Source organism: Ailuropoda melanoleuca, chromosome 10 (genome assembly GCF_002007445.2).
Source record: "Ailuropoda melanoleuca isolate Jingjing chromosome 10, ASM200744v2, whole genome shotgun sequence".
NCBI classification, from domain to species: domain Eukaryota; kingdom Metazoa; phylum Chordata; class Mammalia; order Carnivora; family Ursidae; genus Ailuropoda; species Ailuropoda melanoleuca.
Genome location: NC_048227.1, coordinates 3,235,838 through 3,258,375, shown reverse-complemented (window position 1 = coordinate 3,258,375; position 22,538 = coordinate 3,235,838). Strand labels below are relative to the sequence as shown.

The window sequence follows — 22,538 nt, the reverse complement described above, 5'->3', positions numbered from 1 at the left end:
CTCCGCGGGGGCGCGGGCGGGCGCGGCATCCCGGACCGGATAGCGGCGGAGCGGAGCCGGAGGCCGAGCGCGCGCGCGCCCCGCCCGTCGGCACTCCCGGGGCGGGCCGGGGAGGTGTCCACAACGGCGGCGCGCTGCCCTTCCCCCACACCGCCCCCAGCTTCTGCCGCGTCCTGGAGGGGCCGGGGAGGGGAACCCCCGAAAGTCTCACTAGGGAGTTTTTGCTCCCGGGTCCCTGGGGACAGGGACAAGTGACCTCAGCAGTCTCCGGGGCCCTAGTCGCTCCCTCCGCCCCCCCTAAACTGAGATCACACTCGAGAGCACCCGAATGAAGGGTTTTAGAACTGTAACTGAAGTTTGCCTAAAGATGCTTGCGATCCCTGATGCAACCGCGTCCCTTTTTGGAGTCATTTATTCACTCAACAAACAGCCAGCTCAAATACCCCGGAACCCACGCTGGACACCAGCCTAAGGGCGGCAAACACCGCCTTGCCCTTCAAACCGCTGACCGGCTGGCTCATCAGGGAGGCAGATGCCCGGCCAGTGGGGTATTGGGGCTCGGGCCCCTTTAGTGCCTCAGTGTGCTGGTCATGCCTTCCGCATTCAGCCGGGTCCCCTAAGAAAAGTGGCAGCGTCTCCACGTTTCCATCATTTACCCAGACCCTCCCTGGTGGAGCTGACGTGTGCGTGGGAGCTGCAGACCCGAGTCAGGTGCGCCTGCTGGTAGATGTCCTGAGTCCTGTGAGGCATTGCTGGGTGGTGAACTGCAAGGGTACCGGGAGACCAGCCCCCAGGGTGGGAAGCTTGCCTGCTTACATGCTTTCCGCTGGACCTGCAGTATGTATTGGGCCAATCATCACCTGAGCGAATACACAGATACAGAGATAGGCAAGTGCTTGGGGGGGGGCAGATAAGTAACACATTTTCATGAAAAGCTGTAACAAGAGAACCTACTTGACAAGAGGGAGGAGGATAGTAAAAACAGGGTCAGGGATCTCTTCCCTAAGGAATGACTGGAGTCCAAGGATGATTTAAGGGGAAGAGAAGGTTGGGAGTCTGGGGGATGGCATTCCAGCCATGGAACAGCATGTGTTAAGGAAGGGAGCATGGCACTTTCAGGGGATTGACAGGTCCCCGGCAATGGAAGAGTGACCATGTCAGCTGAACCTGATTAGGCAAAGGAGCCTAAAGGGCCATTTGGGTCATGTACGGATTTAGGTCTTATCCCAACAGCCACAGAAACCACTGCAGAAGGCCAGCATGTGGACCCACATGTTGGAAATACAATCACTGGCTGTTGTGTGAAGCCCGAATCAGAAAGGGGTCAGTGACTGTGGGGGGCCAGTTGGGAAGCTGGTAAACCAGGTAAGGGGGTGTTGAAGGAGCGAGGTGGACAGACGTTGGGGAATTCAGGCAATATTGATGTCATCCAAGGGCATTTACATATACACTGGTGGTAAGAAGGTGTAACGGTGCAGCCGCTAGAGAAAAAAATGTGGCAGTTCCTCAAAACATTAAACCTAAAATGACCATATGATCCAGCAACTGGACTTCTAGGTATAAAACCAAAAGAACGGAAAGCAGGGTCCTGAAAAGGTATTTGTACGCCCATGTTCAGAACAGCATTATTCACAACTGCCGAAATTTGGTGGGAGCCAAAGTTCCATCACACCTGTGGGATACCCAGCCAAGGGAATATGGCTCAGCCTTGAAAAGGAAGCAAACTGACACCTGTTACCACAGAGGGAAGCTTGAGGGCGCTGTGCTAAGAGAAATCAGCCCGCCACAGAAAGACATGTCCTGTAAAATTCCCTAGAGTGGTCAAGTTCTTAGAGACAGACAGTAGAAGGGTGGGCGTCAGGGGCTCGGCGGAGGGGTGGAGGATGGAGAGTTAATGGGGATAGCATTTCGGTTTTGCAAGACGAAGAAGTTTTGGTGGTGGATGGTGGTGACAGTTGCATATTAACGTGAATGTACTCACCGGACTGTATACTTAAAACGCCTAGGACGGTAGAATTCATGTGGTGTATTTTACCACGGTATCTGTATTTTTAAGAGCAAGAGATTTACATGCAACTTCCAAGGTTCTTTCTTCTAGCTCATCTGAGGTGACGTCTCGGTTTTTAATGCCAGGTCTTTTTGAGGACAAGAGGTACACATGTACCTCCAGGCCCCTCCGCCTGCCCTTCATACGAAACGTGAAGACTGACGCACAGGCTGACAAAGCTATACGAGTCTTTTCCCAAGGAGCAAGAGCCTGCATGGGGATGACACCGGGAGCTCGCAGGGCTGATGCCCAGTGACCTTGCCAAGTCCAGACACTCCCTCGGTTGCAATCCCTTCCTCCAACAGCAAACCACTGGATATATGGACAGCTTCAGCAGAGAGCGCAAGAAAAGGGCCAATAAAAGACCACTGAAGAACCAAAATACAGGACACTGGATTCTTCTCTCACTCCGTCCGGGTCTAGAGGGCTTGCTGAAGCTGCTTCACAAAGCATGCCCTCGAAAAAGCAGCAGTGAACGGCTTGCCAGGGAGAACCTCGCCTACCTTTTGGATCCTGCAACACCCAGGCTCTTACCCGGATAGAAGCCTCTGGAGCGGGCTGCAGAAACAGAAAGGAACAGAAGTAACTCCAAGGCACTAAACCATCAAGAAAAGAAGGCTGACTTGGGAGGTGACAATTAAGGCTGTGTTGAAAAGAGGCAATGAGCTATCTGGAGGAAGAGCCCATTACAAAAAGAGAGAAAGAAAGAAGGAAAAGACAAAACGTGGGGACAGATTATTTACCCAAGACGATACACAGATGACAGACAAGCACCTAAAAAGAGGCTCGACATCGTTGCTCATTAGGAGCGAGTTAAAGCAGCAAGGAGATATCACGAGACACCTATTAAAATTACTTAAAGGACGTGGTGAAACCAGCCGTCTTTGCCAACGAGGAGCAGTAGGCAGTGCCCGACATGGCGGGCACCTGAGAAAACGGTCTGATGGTTTCTCATGAAGTTCAGCGGCCTGACCTGAGGGCTGGCAGTCCCATCGCTAGGCTTTAAGCCAAGTGAAATGAAAACTTGTGTTGACACGAGGACCTGTACACAGATACTCACCACCAAACGCTGGAAACACCCCAGCCTCCCAGATGAACCTCGGCCAGGAACGCATAAACAAACCGCCGCACAGCCACGTGATGGGATTCGCCACATCGACAAAAACGAGCAAAGTGCAGGCGCGTGGAACAACACGGATGAACCCCGAACGCACTGGGTGTGCTTTCACGTACAGGACATTGCGGGTGAAGCACAATGATGGAGACGCGAACAGATGAGCGGGTCCAGGGGCTGGAGGTCTGGGGAAAGGCTGACCACAAAATGATGTGGGAATTTGGCGGGAGGGTTGACTGTGGTGGCGATTGTGTGACTCTGTGTATCTGTCAAAAGTGGCAAAACTGTGCACTAAAAAAAGTGAGTTTTACTCTATGTAAATAGTACCTTTTTACAAATCAAAACAAGAACTTTACAGAGCTTGCGTTTATAGACCCCCCCCCAAACGAAGACTGAGAACCGTGTTGCCCAATCCAGAAGCCGCGAACCACAACTGGCTGTCTATGTGTATCCTAATTAAAATGTATATTTTATGTATATTCTAATTAAAATGAAGTAGTTTGAAACGTTTCATTTCTCAGTGGATGAGCCACGTTTCCAGTGCTGGGTCCAGAGAGCTGTGTGGCTGCCATGCCGATTGCTGCCGCTCAAGGACATTCCCATCATTGCAGAACATTCTGCAGGCCGCGCGGCTCCGAGGTTGGGGTGTGGCTGGGCTATGGCCTCTGCTCTCTCCTCTCTTTATCTTCAAAGTCAGGAATCATGCCAGGCATAGAGGAGCCGCACAAGACCCACGGAGAAGCAACAGTGGGCCCCCAACAGCTCCGTGGGGTTTTCACCAGGACCCTTTGTCTGGGGCAGATACGTGCAAAGCAGCAGAGCAAAACCCCAGCACGAGCCCGGAGGCTGATGGAACCCTCAGCCCCAGAGCAGGCCAAGTCTGAAGGCAGTCCGATGGGGCTGGGGAGAAGCCTCTAAGTCTGGAAGCTGCAGGTCCACACTCGCATCCTCGAGGGGTGGGAGCTCACTTAATATCTGTCAAATGCCTGGGGAACCCAGACCAGCGTCTTCTCATCCTTTTCCTGTCTGCTGAGTGTCCCTTCCTGCTGCTGCGGTATCCTTCTGGGATCCTTCCTGAGGCCCCAGTACTGCTTCCTGCCTCTGCACAGTCCCAAGGGCCTCACGTCATGCAGCCACGGGACCTCTGGGCGTTACTGAGCAGGCCTGCAAAAGACAGTCAGAGAGGGAAAGAGAGAGAGCGAGAGCAAGCAATCCTCCATAGAAACACCTCCTTGCTCAGCTGAGACCACAGCCCAAGACCCGAGAGACGTGAGCCCTGTGTCCGCAGCTCCCTGGGAGCGGGCTGACTTGTTTTTCTTTTACAGACTACCTCCCCCAGCCACCCTATCGATCCTAAAACAGCAGTTCAGGAAAAGCTGTGTCTGGCTTCGAAAGCACAGGACGCCTGTTGAAACCGAGGCAGGGCTGAAAAGTACTCTTGGCGGAGTACCCTGGCGCTGGCACTTAGAAAGAGGGACGGGCTGTGTGTTACTCATCGACTGCCATGTGATCAGTGGCTTCAAACAGAAACAGTTTCTGTGGGTCGGGAACTGGGGAGCGGCTTGACTGGCTCAGGGGTCTCCGGCGAGGTTTGTCTGTCAATATGTTGGTCGGGGCTGCATCTTTGGGAAGTCTGTCTGAGTCTGGGGGGTCCGCCTCTGAGGTGGCGAGCTCAGGCACAGGGCACGTCAGCGCTGTTATTGCCTGGAGGCCCGCGTCCCTCACCAGCTGGGTGACGTCCCCACAGGGCGGCTGGCTTCCCTCGGAGTGAGGGATCCAACACAGAGCAGAGAAGGGGCTACACGGTCTTTCTAGGACCCCCAGAAGCCATGCCCTGCCATTTCTATAATATCCCCGTGGTCACAAGGTCAGCCCAGTTCAGTACAGGAGGGGACCCCGCAGGAGTGTGGCCACCGGGAGGGGAGTAGAAAGGAGGAGGAGATGCTCCCCACATGTATGTCGCAGCCTGACAATATGCGGGCGGGGACTACGGGAGCAGCCTGAAGGAGGCCAGCTCTGAGCTGGTTGGATAGGGGAGTGGCCACGTTAAGACAGAGCGGCGTGGAGGGACACTGGGCGGGCACAGACGCTGGAGCCCGCTCCTCTGTGAACCAGCCGTGTGACCGTGGACAAGTTATTGGGTGTCCTCTGCTGTAACACGGACTTAGGGGCGTGTGGGAGAGCTTAAAAGAGAGCGCCAGCGGGGCAGCAAGATCCTCACGACCTCACTCACGTCACTCTGAGACACGCAGTGTGTTTCTATAAGAATAGACTTGGAGGCGAGGAAAGTAAGACTCGTAGCCTAAAAGCCAGTCCACAGAAGCCTCCAGAAGCCGCTCAGTTCAGCAGGTCTTGCAAAGTAGAGCGCTCTGGACAGACGGCAAGAGGACTGCACGATGGATGTGCCGGGCATATTTTTTTCTGATCTTCACCACAAAGGCTGATGGGCCTCTGGTGCGGACACCCCAGGAGTGAGAGTTTGTAGCTCGGCCATGTCCTCGCCGAGCCTCCAGCAATGCGTCATCGAGGGATGGCTCCCCCGGTGCTTCCTGTTCTTGGGCTTGCGCCCTGGGAAGCTGTGGTTCTCTGCGTCCACTGTCTGCTCGTCCGTGTGTGGACCAATGTCTGCCCCGTGGCCTCACTTCTGTGAGGAAGCTGAGAAGAGCTGTTCACGTCCTGCATGTTCAGCCTTTCTTGTGTCGCAGGGACGGGGCCATGACATCTGCGCTCCCGGCACGCGGGCCTGGAAACGGGGGTAACTGGAAGTGATCGTTCTGCGCCTCCGTTCCTGCTTCTCGCCGAAGCTTCTGTGCACCCACCCCCACCACCAAGGGTTCAATTTCCTAAGAACCCCAGTGCCAGCTCTTCTGGAGAGAGTTCTGAAGGGCCCCGGAATCAGCCCTGGAGCCGGTGACCAGGGTCTCGCCAGGCTTCCCGTCCTCAGCTCAGAGCCCAGCCAGTGAAGCATCACTGTGAGGCAAGGTGGTGGCCGCTTGAAGGCGTCATGATCCTGGGCATGTGCAGGACTGCCCGAGAGACAATGTGCAGCCCCTGTGCTTCTCACATGCAGCCACCAGTCACACGGCCACGGAGCATTTGCGGTGTGGCTGATCCACGCTGAGAAGCGCTGCAAGTGTCAAACATTCTGTACGATGGATTTCAAAGACTTAGTTGAAAAAAAAAGCAACATATTATTCCTATATTCATAGTTTTTGTATGGGTTACAGTTTGAATGATAATACTTGGGATATACTGGGTTAAATAAAGTGTAACACTCAAAAATCAATGTCACTCATTTCTTTTCACCATTTTAATGCAGCTCCTAGAAGATTTAGAATTGCATCTGTGCCTCACGCTGTATTTCTGTGGGATGGTGTGTTAGAGGCCAGTGACACTTTTTTGGTTCCATAGATGCTTCTGTCTTGGTGACGATACTTTTGTGTTTGAGCAGAGCGAGGGCTGCTAGCTCTCAATTTGGTGTCTCTGTGTGGTGTGTATTCCTTCCTCTCTTACTGGTTGGATTGCCTCGTGCAAGTGGCAGCGTCCAAGCGGCCTGCGCCCGTAGCTGAATCTGCCGCAGGAGGGAGGTGCAGATGCCGTGGGAACACGCAGAGTGCCTGGCGAGCCGTGTGCTGTGTCTGCCCCAAGGTGCTTCGGTCTTTGGCCCCAGAAACCAACGCCGGCCAACTTAAACAAGAAGGTAATTTATCGGCGTGTTGCTGGGCAGTTCACAGAACCAAAGAAAGCCAAGATCCAGGTTTCCGAAAAAGGCCGGAGTCAGCTGCCATGGGGATTTATAGCAGCAGCACCCCAAGGCTGCTCTCTTGGGGGAGGGGTGGCGGGGGCCCATGGGGATCAATCAGCTCAGGCTTCTCCCCTTCTTGCACCATCCCACACCAGCTGCCAGCCGAGCCAGCGGGAATTCCCAGGAGACTGTGGTTGATTGGTTGGCAGGGGCTCTGGGCCCAGGTGTGTGCCAAAGGTGGGCAGACCCTGAAGACGCAAGCAGAGGCTGGTCCTTCCTCAAAGCAAAGTCTGGCCACTGTTCGCAGGAGGGGGAGGGTGTGCTGAGCAGGCAGAGACAATATGCATCTACTGCCTCATTCCAGCCTGAATTCGTCAGTGACCACTGGAGGACTCCGCCAGCTCAGCTCTTCTGAGAGACTCTTCAGTTCATCTTTGCAAACTTGGAAATATGGAAACACATAAAACATGTACAAAAGAGGACGGAATGAGAAAATAAATCTCCACGGACCCGTCACCCAGCTTCCACGAGGATCAACACGGGTCAGGCTTGTTTCATCTATAAGCCACCCAAATCCTCCTGAATTATTTCAGAGCAAATCTCAGGCATTACATCACTTCCTGTAACTCCGTGTGTACGTCCAGAAGACGAGTTTGTTTAAAAAAAAAAACACACATTGGGGCGCCTCGGTGGCACAGCGGTTAAGCGTCTGCCTTCAGCTCAGGGCGTGATCCCGGCGTTATGGGATCGAGCCCCACATCAGGCTCTTCTGCTATGAGCCTGCTTCTTCCTCTCGCACTCCCCCTGCTTGTGTTCCCTCTCTCGCTGGCTGTCTCTATCTCTGTCAAATAAATAAAAAATCTTTAAAAAAAAAACAACACACATGACCACGATATTATCACCCATAAAAGAATCCCAAGAATGCCATAATACAACCAGGTTTCTGGCCGGTGTTCAGATTCTCATGTTTTAACAACTTTACGGGGAGAATCTCCGTATCAAATTCACCCCGTGAGCACGCAGTTTGACGAACTGTAGTCCCATCCAGTCTTCCGATATTGTTTAGAATGTTTCCGCCGCCCAAAATGCTCCCTCACGGCCTTCTGCAGCCAGTCCTCACTTGGGAAAGCAGTCTAGGAAAAAGTTAAACATACACTCGGAGTGCAACCCAGCACTTCCACCCTGAGGAATCCGCTCGGGAGAAGTGAACGCACACGCCAAAGACTTCTCCGTGAATGTTTACAGCAGAATTATTCATAAAACCCAAACTGGAAGTGATCCACATGTCTATCAACAAGTGGGCTGATTTTTTTTTTTAACTGGTAAACTCCTACCGCGTGAAGCACGGTGAGTGCTCACGAGGATGGAGCACTGGAGCACGGGACAACGTGGGTGAACCACAAGCCGGGCTCTCTGTGAAAGCTTCAGACCGCAGACCCCACGAGGAATGATTCCGTGCCCGGCAAACGGGTAAGAAGGGAGAACTTTAGAAGAAAAGGCAGCTCGGGGCGGCCTGAGTGCCCCTCCTGGGAACTCTTCCATCCCCTCCGTCCTCAGAGGCTCTAGCGGCGACCCCCCCCCAACCTGGAACGTGGTGCTTCTAGTTCAGCAAGCCCACCTGCCCCAACACAGGGGCACACAAGGCTGGACTACTTCCAGAAATAAATGCAGACACAATAAGATACAGATTTAGGTATCAGGAAATATCCTGCCCATGTCACGTTAAGGATCATGTCTTCACGTCTTCAAACAATACTTTGCTTCTGTCCTGTGCAAAGTCATTTGTGGGGTTTTGTTTCGATCTGATTTGCTAGCAGATGCCAAAAACGGAGGGAAGTGCCATCACATCTATTTATAACCAGGGGGCTACCCTTCAGATAGGGTGGGTTGGGGCCGCAGTCTCAGGGTTTTCGGCGTCTCACTCATACCTACATGTGCACAGTCTTCTCCACGGCCCCTGCAGCTTCGCCTTCTCATCCAGCCTTGTAAGGTGCTGTCCTGGTTCGACAGCTGGAAGGATGGAGGCTCAGGCTCGAAGTGTCTCATCCCAGCCCACTGAAGCTGCTGGTGAAAAATTAACCGGACGAGTCCCAGAAGCAGATCTCTTCCCTTGGCAATTTGCTGCATCATAATTTATTTTCGTTAACATTTATTGAGCTCTTGCTGTGTGCCAGGCAGTATGCTAGGCACCTTGCCTGTCCTATTTCATTCTCTAAACGACCCCGTGAAAGCATGACCACCAGCCCCGTTTGACAGCTCAGAAAAGTGAACAGAGGTTTAAAGAGGTGAAGGGGGTCACCTGAGGGCCGTGGCTACTTTAGCTCCCAGACAGGGTGTTGTTAAAGCCCACTTGGGCTCTTTGTACCCCCTGCTCCTTGCCAGTTGCTGAAATTTATTAGTTGAAGGGGAATTTTCTAAAATACATGGGCAAAAAGCTTTCCCTTAATCCTTCCTACAAAATGCTCCGTCACCCACGCAGGTGACAATATGCTTCTGCCCCTGAGGTTAGGAGAGCCGCCGGCACGCACGTGCAGTGGGTGTGTGGACAACCCCCTCAGCTGCATCTCCCACACTTACCACCTGCATGACCCTGGGCAAGTTACTCGATCCCGCCCCCTGCCTCAGTTTCCCCACTTCCTGTAAACCTCTGGACTAGATGGGGGGCCCTATGTGTAGAAGACCTGGGGCAGCACGTGGCAGGTAAGCCAGATCTCAGTCTTGCTACTCATCATCGGGCCGAATCACCCTACTGCCATTCAAGAAAGGTCAACTGCGGCCAACGGTCACTAATTTCATGTTTCAACCCACAGTTATCATCGGAGCTCAAGCTTAACATAAAAACACAGACCCAAGTGTAGGAGTGCAACCAAAAATCCCCTGAGGTCTGAACGGGGAAGAAGACGGAGCCAAACGCAGCAAGACAAAATGAAATAGGACGGCGCGGCCTGTTTCTCACTCGCCTCTAAACACACATGACCACAGTCCCTGTTTTGAAGCAGGAGAAAAGGAAACAGTGAACGCAGCTTCCCACATCTGTGAAGAAATTTGTAGCCTAGAGAAGGAAATGGAATTCGAGAAGCCCTGGCTTCTAGCCCAACTCCCAGCTATTTATCAAAAATGTGGCTGGGCCAGACGCACTCCGCGCCGGGGTCATTGGAAGCAGACGGGACGGGGCCTTCTGTTCCGTGTGTACCTTTGCCGATGCGGCACGGGGAGGCCACAGAACGCACATGAGCACACACACCCCAGCATTCCCCGGCTGTCCGGTACCCACCGGTCATAGTTCCCCTCCACGGTTTACCCGATCAAGGCTTCAAAGGGAAAAACAAGCTGGCTAAGAGTCTTACAGAGCTTACGCTATTCAAAAAGGATTAAATCTGTAAGACATCATTGCTTCCCTCTTTTTATGTTTATCAGTGCCATGGAGAATGAGCGGCTAGCTGCTGAATTTGAAGTGAGCGGGCATATTCACTTACCAGGTTTGAAATCCTCCCTGGCAAGCATTTTCTTACCATGCCAAGAGTAGCCAATGCAGGTCCTGAAGGATATTTAGAATAAACCTAGAATAAAAAAAAAAAAAAAAAACACCCAAAAAAAAAAAAAAAAAAAAAAAAAAAAAAAAAAAAAAGAGTACAGGACCCAAGATCCCTGAACCTCTCTCAAAACTAAGAATGTAAAGTCCTGATTCCCACTTGGGAAAAAACCATGCTTGACCCTGCACCCAGAGAGACAAATGGAACTTCCATAAAGCCTCCACGTTTCTCTTTGGTGACCACGAGCACTCAGCAGCTACCCTCTGTGGGTGGGCGGCTTTAGAACCCAGCCCCTCACCTACAGACTTGAATTCACCACCGAAGATTAACAACACTGCAGGGGAAAGAGAATTCTCTCTAGGATGCCAGAAGTGAAGCGGTGGTCCAACGAGGAGATCGGGCCTTGGGTCCCCCGGAAGGCCACCGTGGGAAGTCCTGGCTCTGGTCCCAGAGCTGCTGGCCATCATGCACTCACAGGCGATGGCACAGGGTGGTTCCTGGTCACAGTCTGGAATTTACCAGGGCAGAACTGGCAGCCTTCTCCATATCTGTTCTGCACTTCCTCCTAATTCGCACAACTCCGATTTTGCCTGGGGTGGGCCTGAGCCCCCGCCGGAACACAACAGGCCCCCGCCATCCTTGAGGGCCAGGGGCGGCCATACAATGTCACTGTGGTGAATGTGCTTGAGTAGGGGTCACAGGGCTCAGGATGACAGGCTCGTTGCAGTCTGCCTAGACTTTCTTGGGTGTAGCGACAAGGTCCTGCTTCCAGGGAGACCCCATAGTCCTGGACAAACTGGAACGGTTGGCCATCCTCCAAGCAGGTTCTTTGAAAGCGGCAAGGCCACTGGCCAGTGCGTGTCCACTTTGCCTGTCCCCCTCTTGCTCCATGGGATGTGGGCTCAATTCTAGAGGCAACCATGATGCATCGAGCGTGAAGACAAGAGCCACCGACTTACTTTAACGACAAAACTTGATGTAAGGAACTGTGTACTAGGCATAGGGCTGTGAGCTAGGTAACCGGAGGGTAAAGAGCAAACTCTGAGTGCCTCTTGGAGGTGGTAACAAAATGCAGTGCATATGACCCCAGGGGACAAAGTGACAAGGTTGGAATTGTGGGAACCCAGGAGCTTGGAGCAGTGGAAAGTCTGGTGTGTGAGGCGGGGGCTGGCTGGTGCTGGTGATTCTGAGGGGTCTCAGTGAGTTGTCTCTCAAAAGAATGGCAGACAGGCGCTGCCGGGAGGTGCGGAGGAACGGGGATAAAGGAGCCTCCCTAGGACAGTGCTTACAGGAACAGGAAACAGGCAGGACCCAAAGGGAAGGAGCCAGAAGGAGAAGGTTCCTCCGCCCTCTTCCAGCCTTGTGGGTGTTGTCTAGCGTTGCCTATGGGAAGACCCGAAGAGCGAGCCGGTGGGCTGAGTGTGGAGTGTGTGGACAGCAGCTCCCAGATGCAAGAGCACAAAGCCAAGTGCGGTGGAGAAGGATGGGTCTGGAGCCAGGAGGCCATCACTTAATAACCAGCACACTTTCCCTGGCCACACCACTCACCCTCCCTTCGCCCTGGAGGAAACCGACGTCGGCGGTGTTTTCTTGCTTTTCCTTAGAGTTTTATCACGTATGCCTGCAACCCTGAATCGTGGGCTGCATTTGCCTGTTTTTAAGATTTTTCTGATTGGAACAATACCGCAGAGGGTCTTCTGTGTCTGGCATTTTACGTTCGAATTGTTCGGATGATGCATCTATATTTGCAAGCGGTGGTGGTCCGTTCATTCCCGATGCTTTCTACTAGTCCGCTGTATGCGTACGCCATACTTCATTCATTCAGCTGTGGATGGAGGTTTTCAGCAATGACTCCAGGAGCGTGTCTCGTCTCTGTATCCCGGAGCGCGTGAGCACACGCCTCTCTAGCTGTTGCTTGAAGCGCGGTCTCTAGAGCAGTGGTGTCGGCAGTACCCGGGGACTTGTTAGAAATGCAGATTCTGGGGTCCCACCCAGACCTTCGGACTCAAAATTCTGGGAGTGGGGCCCAGAAGCCCCCCAGGGGACTCGGACACAGGAGAACCACTCTCTTCAGTTATGTATCTGGAAGTACACTCGGAGTCACCTGATATGCAAAATTCAAATCTCCCAGATAATGTCAAGCTATTTCCCGAAGCCTTTGTAGCAATCTGCACCCCCCACCCCGCCGCAGTGTCTTCCAGCTCCCCTTGCTCTCTCTGTTTGCCAGCACTTGGCTCAGTCAGACTTTTAAGTTTTTGTCAGCCTGGAAGGTACAAAGATACCTCACCGTGGTTGAAATAGGTACTTGGATGACTGCTAATGGGGCAGAATACCTGTCTCGCAAGTTTCCTGGCCATCCAGACCGCCTCGTGTGTGCCATGCCTGTTCCAGCTGTTTACCTGTTGTTCTCTTGGGTCGTCTGACCCCCACCATGCTTTTCTTAGCTCAGTCGTGATCCTCTCTTAAGAGTTGGGCCCCACTTCTCCTGCAGCGGAGAGGAGGAGGGTATCTGGACAAAACCTGGGTTCTCCTGGCAGGTGGGGAGGGCCCGCTAGGTAGGCTGCCAGAATGCATCTGCCACGACAGGGCAAAGAACAGACACTGAGGACCAGCGGCCCATCAGGGGTGGGTTCAAAGGAGAGATTTTCACGCCTGGGCGTAGAAGGAAAAACTAGGACCCTCGCATCCTCAAGGTGTTGTTCTTGCTGGGACATTAACGAAATGCAATGTTTGGGGAAGCTGGCACTGGTACTCACGTCTCGTAAGGTGGAAGGTGTGATAACTGAGGAAGTTAGACGGTCTTGTTTATGGCCCTGGACCCCTGGACGGAAGATCATGTCGCAGCAGCATCACTGGCGAGTGCCTGCGAGAAATAAGCAATCAGTAAAAAAGATTGTTACCAAGCAACAAGCCAGCACGGCAAGAATGAAGTAAAGGCGACCTGAACGGGCCACAGAAATCAATCGTCAGAAAAAGATGGCATGGTTGGGAGGGGGGCGGAGAATACCGGAGAGCCATTCCAGTGTCTGTTACATTCCATTGTAAAAAATGCATGTAAAAAATGCAAAAATTGCTTAGAAATGCAATATATGTTCATTGGAGAAAATGAGAAAATAATTACAAAAAGAAACTAGTTGCATGCTTAATCTCACCAGTGACGACTTTCAATAGTTGGGCGCATTTCCCCGAGCGCACATGTGCACGCGAACACGCACCCACGTGTGTGTGCACGCACACTGTCTCTTAGCTTACCTTTTCCGCATTACTTCACTTTACATGGTATTTCCCCATGTCATCAAAAGTTCTTAGTTGACATCATAAATAACTGCAGAGTAAATGCATCGATCAATGACTTTTTGCAAAACACCGTAAATCTGTGCTTGGGAAGGACTATGGTGGGGGGAAGCGGGGAGTGGGGTACCTAAGTGCCCCCATGACTCACCGTTCTCACGTGCTGCACTGTGAGGGTCGGTCAGAGGCTTAGCCACCTTCTGGTCTTTTTTTCAGCTGGGGGGAGAGAAAGCCTGTATCGAGGAGGATGGGGTGGGAGGAACGTGTCTGATTTGTGTGTGTATGGGGGGTCGGGGGGAGCCCTGTGCATTGATTTGTGCTACAAACCATAAAGCGAAACATAAAACTCTCTAATTATTAGTGGCATTTTTCAAAAATATGAGCCATCAAGTGCCTGAGCGCTGGAATAATGGTGAGTTGGCCCCTGCTGTGCCGGAGATTTCCTCCCTTAACTGGTATGATGGATCCTTAGGAAGCACTGGAGAACCATTAACGTAATCATCTCTCCTATTAAAAGTGTCATTTTTTTAATTAAAAAAAAAACACAAAACCTCACCACAGCGAGGTTGCAGAAGTACTTTTTAACTGTCCGGGCAGGACTCCCTGCTAGCTGATCGCAGCGTGGGCTAGGTTGGACTGTCCATGCTCCGAACATGGGTACGTTCCAGTCGTTTAATTCCGTTAATCTTTAAGGGGCGAGGAGGCCTTGCCCATCACAAATCAAGCCGGATAATCTGTTTCTCGGGTGTATTATTTTTGCGAGGAGAGCGTCTGCCCCCTTGGGTTGAAGCACCCTAATAATCACCCAGCGCAATGACGCTACGTGTCTCCCCCACCCGATCCTTCCTGTCCTCTGCACCAAACCTGTTTTATATTCACAAGACGGCCGCTGTATCCGAGGTGTGCCAAATTCTATACTTTGAAGTATGCTCCCTCTATTGCTGGGCCAAGGATGACGCCTTTCCAATGAATTGTTGTCTCTTTATTAGTCCGATTTTCCAAGCTAATATGATGCACTTGTTTTGAATGGATTTTTGCCCTCATGCGAACGGATGGCACTCCAGTGTTCCTTAAGCCGGCTTTTCCCCCTTTCTTTCTTTCTCCTTTTTTTTTTTAATTAAATTTTTATGAAAAAGAATGGGCTTCCATGCAGAGGCATAAAAATCCAGGACAGTTGCTCCTCGTGCCTGATAGGGGCCGCAGCGTCTGGACAAAAAAGCCATTTCTCTCTGCAACTGGACAATCCAAATGCTGCCCACAGAGAACAGGCCTGTTCCCTGTGAAATGAAGACATGTCTCGGTGAATGATGGCTCGCTGCTTGGCCTTGGGGTGTCTGTCTAAAAAGAGAAGCCCAGCTTCATATTTACAGAATAAGGGATAATGCGGTATTCCTTCTTGGTTAATGCAGAACAGAGGCAGCCGAAGAAAAGACAGACACAGGAGTTGAGACTCAAGGTTATGTCAGGAGAGGGAGAGAAATGGAATTTTTTTTCCCTCTCCCACCTTCCTAGTATGTGTCTGCTTTAAAAAAAATCATTTAATTGGGTCTTTTTTGGTTTTTAAAATAACGAAGGGGTCTGCATACTGGCAAGACCGCTCGCTCGCCGGCCCCGCCTCCTGCATGGAGCCTTGTGGGGCACATGGGGGAACTGGTCACATCGCACATCCTCTCAGCAGCCAGGCAGAGAGTCTCGTTTGTTTGTGTGAGTCCGGGAGGCCCCAGCATCTTGTTAGTGTTATACTGGAGAGCAGTGGGGGGATCTTTCTGCTCAGGCCTCTGCAACGCTCTTCCTCCTTAGAAAGGAGGTTTTGTTTGACTCTTTTCGGCCTCCGAGGCACCAAAGGGAGTGATTAATAGGGAACCATCTTGAGATTTCAATGGAGCAGCAGCGGGAGCTCCCAGGGCGGGCAGGGCCTTTGTTTGGCAGAAAACGGGTGATAAAGCCTAGACGGGGCTGCCGACTGGGAGTCCGGTCCTTGGGCCTGCTCAGTTTCTTCCCTGCCAGGCCAACCTTGCGACCCGCGCCGGTCTGGGAAGATTCATCCGCCCGCACCCTGGGCAGTGTGACTAGCAGGAGCTTTCTCCTCCCGCGCGGGCCCTGGAGTCTGGCTGCCGAGGGGCGAGGCCGGGCCGCGCAAAGTGCCTGGGCCAGACTGGGGCCCAGAGACCGTGTCCTCTTGTGAGATCCCGCAGACAAGAGAAGAGCCAAGGCGTCAGGGGAGCACTGGTGACGTGTGGTCCTGGGGAAGGGGCTGTGGGAGGGCTCCTCCATGGAGGCGCCAAGGCAGCTGGGCCCCCAGGCCTCTGTGGCCAGGAGCAGACGACAACGATGGGCCCGTGATCAGGGACAAGGCTCCTGTGACCACAACAGAATCTGGGGAGTACTTCGGAAGTGGGAGGGAGGACACAAGGCAGAGGGGAGTTAAAGCAGAAAGCAAAGCAACAGCCAGGAGGCCCCGGCCCCGAAACCGTAGCCCCACCGGGTCCCATACCAGCTTGATGTTCCTTGGGTGCATTTGTCCCCGAGGCTGAATGGGGGCATCAGTGGGTTGCTCCAGTCACATTAGAGTGTGGGGCAACGGGGACATTTCCCTTCCTCAGAGCCAGACCCGTTCCTTTCATTTCACAGCCGCCAAGTGTGAGGCAGTGTGGAGGGTGGGCTCCTGTGCAAATTCCAACATCAGGCGCTCAGCGTCTGCAGAGCCTCTGCCAGCTCTGGCACCGTGGGAGGCCCGACGCTAACGTGGCCAACGGTGCATTTGCCTGAGCACGGAGGTGCTTTGCGACAAGACTTCAGAGGCAATGTAGCGTACTGGTTGATGTGGGGAGTGTGGTAGTCAGCTCGAGCTGCTGTAACAAACAGACCACAGCCTGGGCCACTTACAAACAGCAGACATTGACTTCTCAGTCTGGAGTGGGGAGTCTGAGATCAAGGTGCTGGCGGACAGCAGCCAGCACATGGGAAGCCTCTCTGGGCTCAGCCACAGTGAAATGTCGCCAGCGTGCCACGCCCACCGCGCCCAACTCCAGGGGGAGCTGCGGACACAGAATCCAACATCCTTCATCCACGGTCCCTCATGCCCTCCACCCCGCTCTCCCCAGGGAACAGCTTCATGTGACGACCTAATCAGGATGCAAGTTCAGCCGTCAAATGTCGGAAAACTCAACTCGAGATGGTCTAAACAATGCCAAAATGTATCAGTCTGTATGACGGGGCTCTGGATGCAGGTGGAATTTCAGGGTGGCCCGACCCCAGGGCTACAGCTCCCTCAGTCGACAGTGAGGCCAGCTCTGCTCTCTTCCTGCGGCAGCCTGGAAGCCCCCATGGCCACCATAGCTCACCCTCTCCCGTGGCCTCTGGAAAGGGAAAGCCCTTCATTTCGCACAGCAACATCTCAGAAGAGAACACTTTTCCAGAAACTCCTCTCAAACAGAGGCCTGACATCTCCCTGAAGGCTGAGAATGAAGACAGTGACTGACTTGGATTCTTAAATCACTCACCACGCCCAGTATAGACCCACCTGGCCCCCGGCCCCCTGCCGGCTCCATAACAGGTGAGGGCTGCAAGGGACGATGGCCACATAACACTGTCCATGGACAACGTCTGCCTCACCGACTTCTGTCCAGCTGTGCCCTGAGGCAGGTACTACGGTCATCTCTGCTTTAAAGGTGGGCACATGGAGACATGCTGAGACACACAGGTGGGCAGGGAGCTCTGGCACAGAGGTGAAAACAGGGCTAGCTCCCGACCTCACACCCACTTCACAGTATGGATAGGACTTACGGTCAGGACGGTGAGTCATTGGGGGCAAAAACAAAACAAAACAAAACAAAACAAAACAAAACAAAACAAAAAAAACCCCAAATGGAAACCCACCGTGGGTTTCCTCAGAGTCACACTGTCCAAGAGTATGCTGGCCAACACGTGGGTACAGTTCTTCCGTATTTGTATTGTGTAATGTGTGCATTTCCTACCCCAACCTTTTAAAATGGAGAAATGTAACACACACACAGAAAGGTGCATAAATCTAGGGAATAACGATGTGTTCACTTTCTGTTGCAGTGTAACAAATGACCACGAACTTGGGAACTTTCAAAATGCGCTTACCCCCACTTCCACGGGGCGGGAGCCGGGGGCTCAGCTGTAGCTGGGTGTGGCTCAGAGTCTCATGGGGCTATCATCCAGGTTCAGGCTGAGCCTTGTTCTTATCTGGACGTGCGACTCTTTCAAGCTCATTCAGGTTGCGGCAGATGCATATCCTGGTGACTGCATGACCCTGGCTTCTTCCTGGCTTCTGGCTGGAGGCCACCCTTGGGTCCTGGAGGCTGCTCACAGTCCCCTGCCACGTGGCCCTCTCTGCAGGCTGTTCACTTGACTGCTCCTGGAAGGCCAGCAGGAGAGAATGTCTCCAGTCATCCTGGGAACATGAGCACGATGGGTGTGACATCCATCATCCTTTACATACGACATGACATCGTCAACGGAGGGCCATCCTGCCCCTTTCACCAAATTCTGTTGGTTAGAAGCACATGACCGGTCTGGCCCACACTCACAGGGAGGGGATGATACAGGGGGTTGACTCACTGGGGGTCCCCTTGGGGTGTGCCTAAGTGGAACCCTGGTGATGAAACTGAACATCGACCACCAACCCAGAAGCCTAACTTACCCACCCCCCGTCTCCACTTAGAGGTAAGACCAGTGCCAAGCTGGAGTCGGCTCATGCGAACCAAATGTTAAATTTTCAGGAATTCTGTGGGCTTGCTGTTAAACAGATATTATCAAAAGTTAAACTATAGAAGTTTACAGTGAAATCAGTACTATTGACAACAAGGTCTCAAAACACATTACTTCCCAATTATCCTACCCTGACCTATGCTTTTGAGGTTATGTACATCGATTGGATCCATATGCTGGAAAGAGCATTCTCAACCCTCCACTCAGACACTCTGCGTCGGTAGCTTGAAATCGGCCATCAGAGGAATATTTCTAGTGTGGGAATCTGAATATTCTGTAGTTCAGAGCTTGGAGGTTGAAAAGGGTGGGAGACAAAACAAAACAAAGAATATGCAGAGATTGTATGTGTCTGGCAGAGCCTAAAATATTTACCATCTGACCCAACCCCCAGTCTAGACTTAAAAAAGTAATGGAGAAAATTAACAATGTAGTTAAACTTAACTTTGTGTCATGTCTGTAGCCTTTATATTGTAAACAGCACAAAACGTTGAGGAAAAACTGTATTTGTGAACCACGATCGAATTCCGCTAAGAAGTTGCTCACGTCACTGATGAAATTCTAATGTCTTTTTGGCTTCATTTCTGTCTTATTAACCTACCATCAACCATGTTCACATCACAGAATACATTTAATGACAAGTTTGTTGGGAAAATAGTAGGTTGGCCAATTTGCAGATCACGGGGAGAATTTCAACTACAGGTTGGCCAGGGTACAAGAGTCCAGTCAAAGTAAGCAAATCATTCTCTGAGAATCAGTGGGCTCTAAGAGATTTACGGGCAAGTCTGCTGTTTGTCTTATCATTCTTTGCAGATGGTGCACTGTCCATGCTTGCTATCAGTGACATTCATAATAAACATATGCATGTATACAGTACCACCAGCCTGAACTTGAGCGTGAGTACTTCCTGGCTTTTCCTGATAACCAGGTTTAGTGTCGCCTCTTTCCCACATGTCACCCAGGCACCTTAGAGCCCGGAGCAGCGTCTGGCACACAGTAGGCACTTAATAGATGTTGCTGAAGAGGGCAAACTTCAGAGGAATACTGATTTTAACAGGGGAAGCAGCAGCGGCAAGGCCATCGTGAACCCTTACGAGAAAACGGTAAAAAGGGAAAAAAAAAGAAGTCAGGGGAAGTTTGCTTTCTCATCTCGGTAAGCCTCCTCACATCTTGGCCATCAGTAGGGTATAAAATCAAAGGCGGGGCTGGGGGGAGGGGAAGCAACAGCCCTAACAGCAGCACAGCCCGGTGCTCAGCGTGCGCCCGGCAGGTGACGGGAAGCCAGACACGTCAATTCTCCACTCTCCCCGTCACCTGGGCCCGCGGCCCCGCTGGCATTAACCGCGCACGGGGTACCCCACGAGCACCCGCGGGGCCGCCGCACAGGAGCGCAAACCCGGGCTGGGCGGGCAGCAGTGGCGACCCTGCCAGAGCACTCCGCCTCCAGGGCCACGTGGACGCTGGAGGCCCCGCCCCCGACTGCCGCGGGGTCCCAGGGCCTCCCCGGCGCCGCGCGTGTGACCTTGGGCGGGTCGCCGCCCCCCCTCCCGCCAGACCGGGACGGGCGGTCGCGCAGTTGTCGTGAGGACGTAACGGACCCACGCCGGGCTCCTGCGCAGACCGGAAGGCACGTCGTGACGCGTTGTGCGCAGGCGCGACGAGTAGCGCGGCATGCGGGGCCGCCAGCAGGGGGCGCTGCCAGCCGCGGAAGCCGTGGGGGAAGGGCGGTGCAGCGCCCAACCGGACCACGTGCGCACCACGTGGCGCACCCGGCAGCCCCGGACCCGGTAGGGCGGCCTGCCGGCCACAACACGCAACCAGCAGCCAGCGAAGGCGAAGGGATTGATCTCCCCGCTGGCACCCCTGCTGACCTCTGACCTCCAACCCCACTACCTTTAGGGTTCCCCCTTGCCGGTGGCCCCGCCGTGTGTTTATAAACAGAGATCCCGGCGGGGCCCAAACCCCGGATTGCGGATTGACTCCCGGGGAGCGGAGCCTCCCGCGCATGCTCCCTGGGCCTTCCCCGGCGCTCTTTCTGCGCATGCGCACTGGCAGACAGGGCGCGCCTCTGTGCCGGGGGGTGGGGGGACGTGTGTCCGGGAGGGGGTGGGTGGTGGCTCGGGAAGAGCTAGGTTCTAAGGCTGCAGCCTTGCCAGGCCCTGCCTGGTCCTTCCCAGGCTGCGCCCTGCAGGAGGCTGCCCGGGTGCCCTGAGCCCAGGCCTCATCTGTGAAGGGGGCCACAGGTGGCAGGTCGGGCAGGTGAGCTCCAGACCTGCCCCGCTGCCTTCCCTGGCCCACGTGGCCGCCCCAGAGAGCCTTTAAACACAGCAGCCCCCCATGCTGATGAATGTGTGAACAAAATGTGGCGTTTACGCAGTGGGATACTGCTCAACCTTAGAAATCAAGGAAGGAAATTTTGTGTTAGGTGTATTTCATCACAATAAAAAAGGAGGACCGCTCTGACCCAAGCCAAGGGCTAGGTGGACCTAGGGGACATTAGGCTGAGTGACAGAAGCCAGAGACGGAAGGACGACTACCGTAGGAGTCCACTAACAGGAGGGACCCAGAAGAGCCACATTCAAAAGGACAGAGGAGAATAGAGGTTCCTAGGGGATGGGAATTCTTTGATGGGGACAGAGGCTCAGTTTGGGACGATGAAAAGGTTCTGGAGACGGATGGTGGTGGCAGCTGCTTCATGCCCCTGAACCCTGCACTGAAGAACGGTTAAAATGACAAATTGTGTGTGGCGTATGTTTTACCACATCCTCCCTACTCAACATCACACCGCGTTCTGTCTGATATCCTTTCTATGTTCTACCCCACCTGTCTCATCCCTGCTCACAGCGTCCCGAACCCCTCCAGCCCCAACTGGCCGCCTTACCTAGAACACACCATCCTCACTGCTCCTTGCTGTTCTGATAGAAATGCTTTCCCCTCTGCGCACAGCTGTTCCCTTCTTGTGGATTCATTCATTCAACAGACACAGACCCATCCTTATTTTCTGCTAGACATTATGGCTGGTTCACGTGGCTGGGAGCTCAGGGAGAGCCGCCTTGGGCATGCCCACCTGTGGCTCCTTTAGCTCGGTGGGCTTGGGGTAGCTGGACTTCTCGTGTGGAGAGGCTCCCAAGAGAACCAGGCAGAAACCCCATGGCCTCTTAGGACGTACCCTCAGAAGTCACGTAGTCTCACTTCTGTCGTACTCTGTTGGGTGGAGCAATCCGAACCCTGCCCAGATTCAAGGGCAGGGGACACCGATCCACCTTTGGGGGGGAGCATCCACGATTTTTGGAGCCATGTTTCAAAATCACTATAGCTGATCTTAGCTCTTTTTTCAGGTGAAGAAAATGCTGCGTTAAGTGAAGTAATGGGGCCAAGGTTGCAGGGCAGAGTGGGGCCTGGAGCTGGGCCCTCTCCCCCATTCATCCCACGGCCTCTGCTCCAGACACACGGAAAGGGCTTCGGGGTCCAAGTCCTCAGGACCTAGTTTTGGCTGAGATGTCGCCTCAGAGAACCATCCCCTCCTAAAGGAGCACACAGTCCTCTGTTTCGTGATCCTGTCTCACAGCCTTCAGAGCCTTGGATGATGGTTTACTTACTGTGCCTTGCCCACTTCCGAGAGCCGCATCCAGCCCGGCCTTACCCACCGGAAGCGCTCAGTAAATCCTGTGGAAGGAATCGGTGGATTCAATGCGGGGTTCACGCAAGCTCCTCATGGGTTAAAGGGGTGGTAAGTGCCAGCTGTGTTGTCCCACTGGTACCTGGTGAGGACTTCTTATGAAAATATGTGTTTACATCACACCTCATCCCTTAAAGGACAGATGGGGACAGGCTGGCCAGACCCTTTGGTGGCAGCTGCTTCTAATAAGAGCAGTGGTGGGTTTTAGAATGAAGAGTATAGAGCAGGGTGCCCACATGTGGTCTCTGGCTGCTGGCCGGCAGGGTGGGGAAGCCCAGCTGGGCAGAAGGTCCTGATGATCCAGGAAGACATCCATACTTCATGTGACCCGTCCCCCCACCAGCAGAGCCATGGGACTGCTGGAGTCCCAGATGCCACTGGTCTTGAGGGTGCCT

At 53.3% G+C, this 22,538-nt stretch overlaps 2 long non-coding RNA genes across 2 annotated transcripts; one reads left to right on the top strand and one right to left on the bottom strand.

The window, feature by feature from the left end:
- The first annotated feature begins 6 nt into the window (after positions 1–6).
- LOC117804111 lies at positions 7–3,652 on the top strand. Its single transcript, XR_004628312.1, has 2 exons — positions 7–711; positions 2,134–3,652. It is a non-coding gene; the product is annotated as an uncharacterized LOC117804111 (long non-coding RNA).
- Positions 3,653–8,639: 4,987 nt separating this feature from the next.
- Positions 8,640–17,326, bottom strand: LOC117804112. Its single transcript, XR_004628313.1, has 3 exons — positions 13,196–17,326; positions 10,383–10,466; positions 8,640–9,027 (listed from the first exon to the last, which is right to left on the bottom strand). It is a non-coding gene; the product is annotated as an uncharacterized LOC117804112 (long non-coding RNA).
- Positions 17,327–22,538: the final 5,212 nt, after the last annotated feature.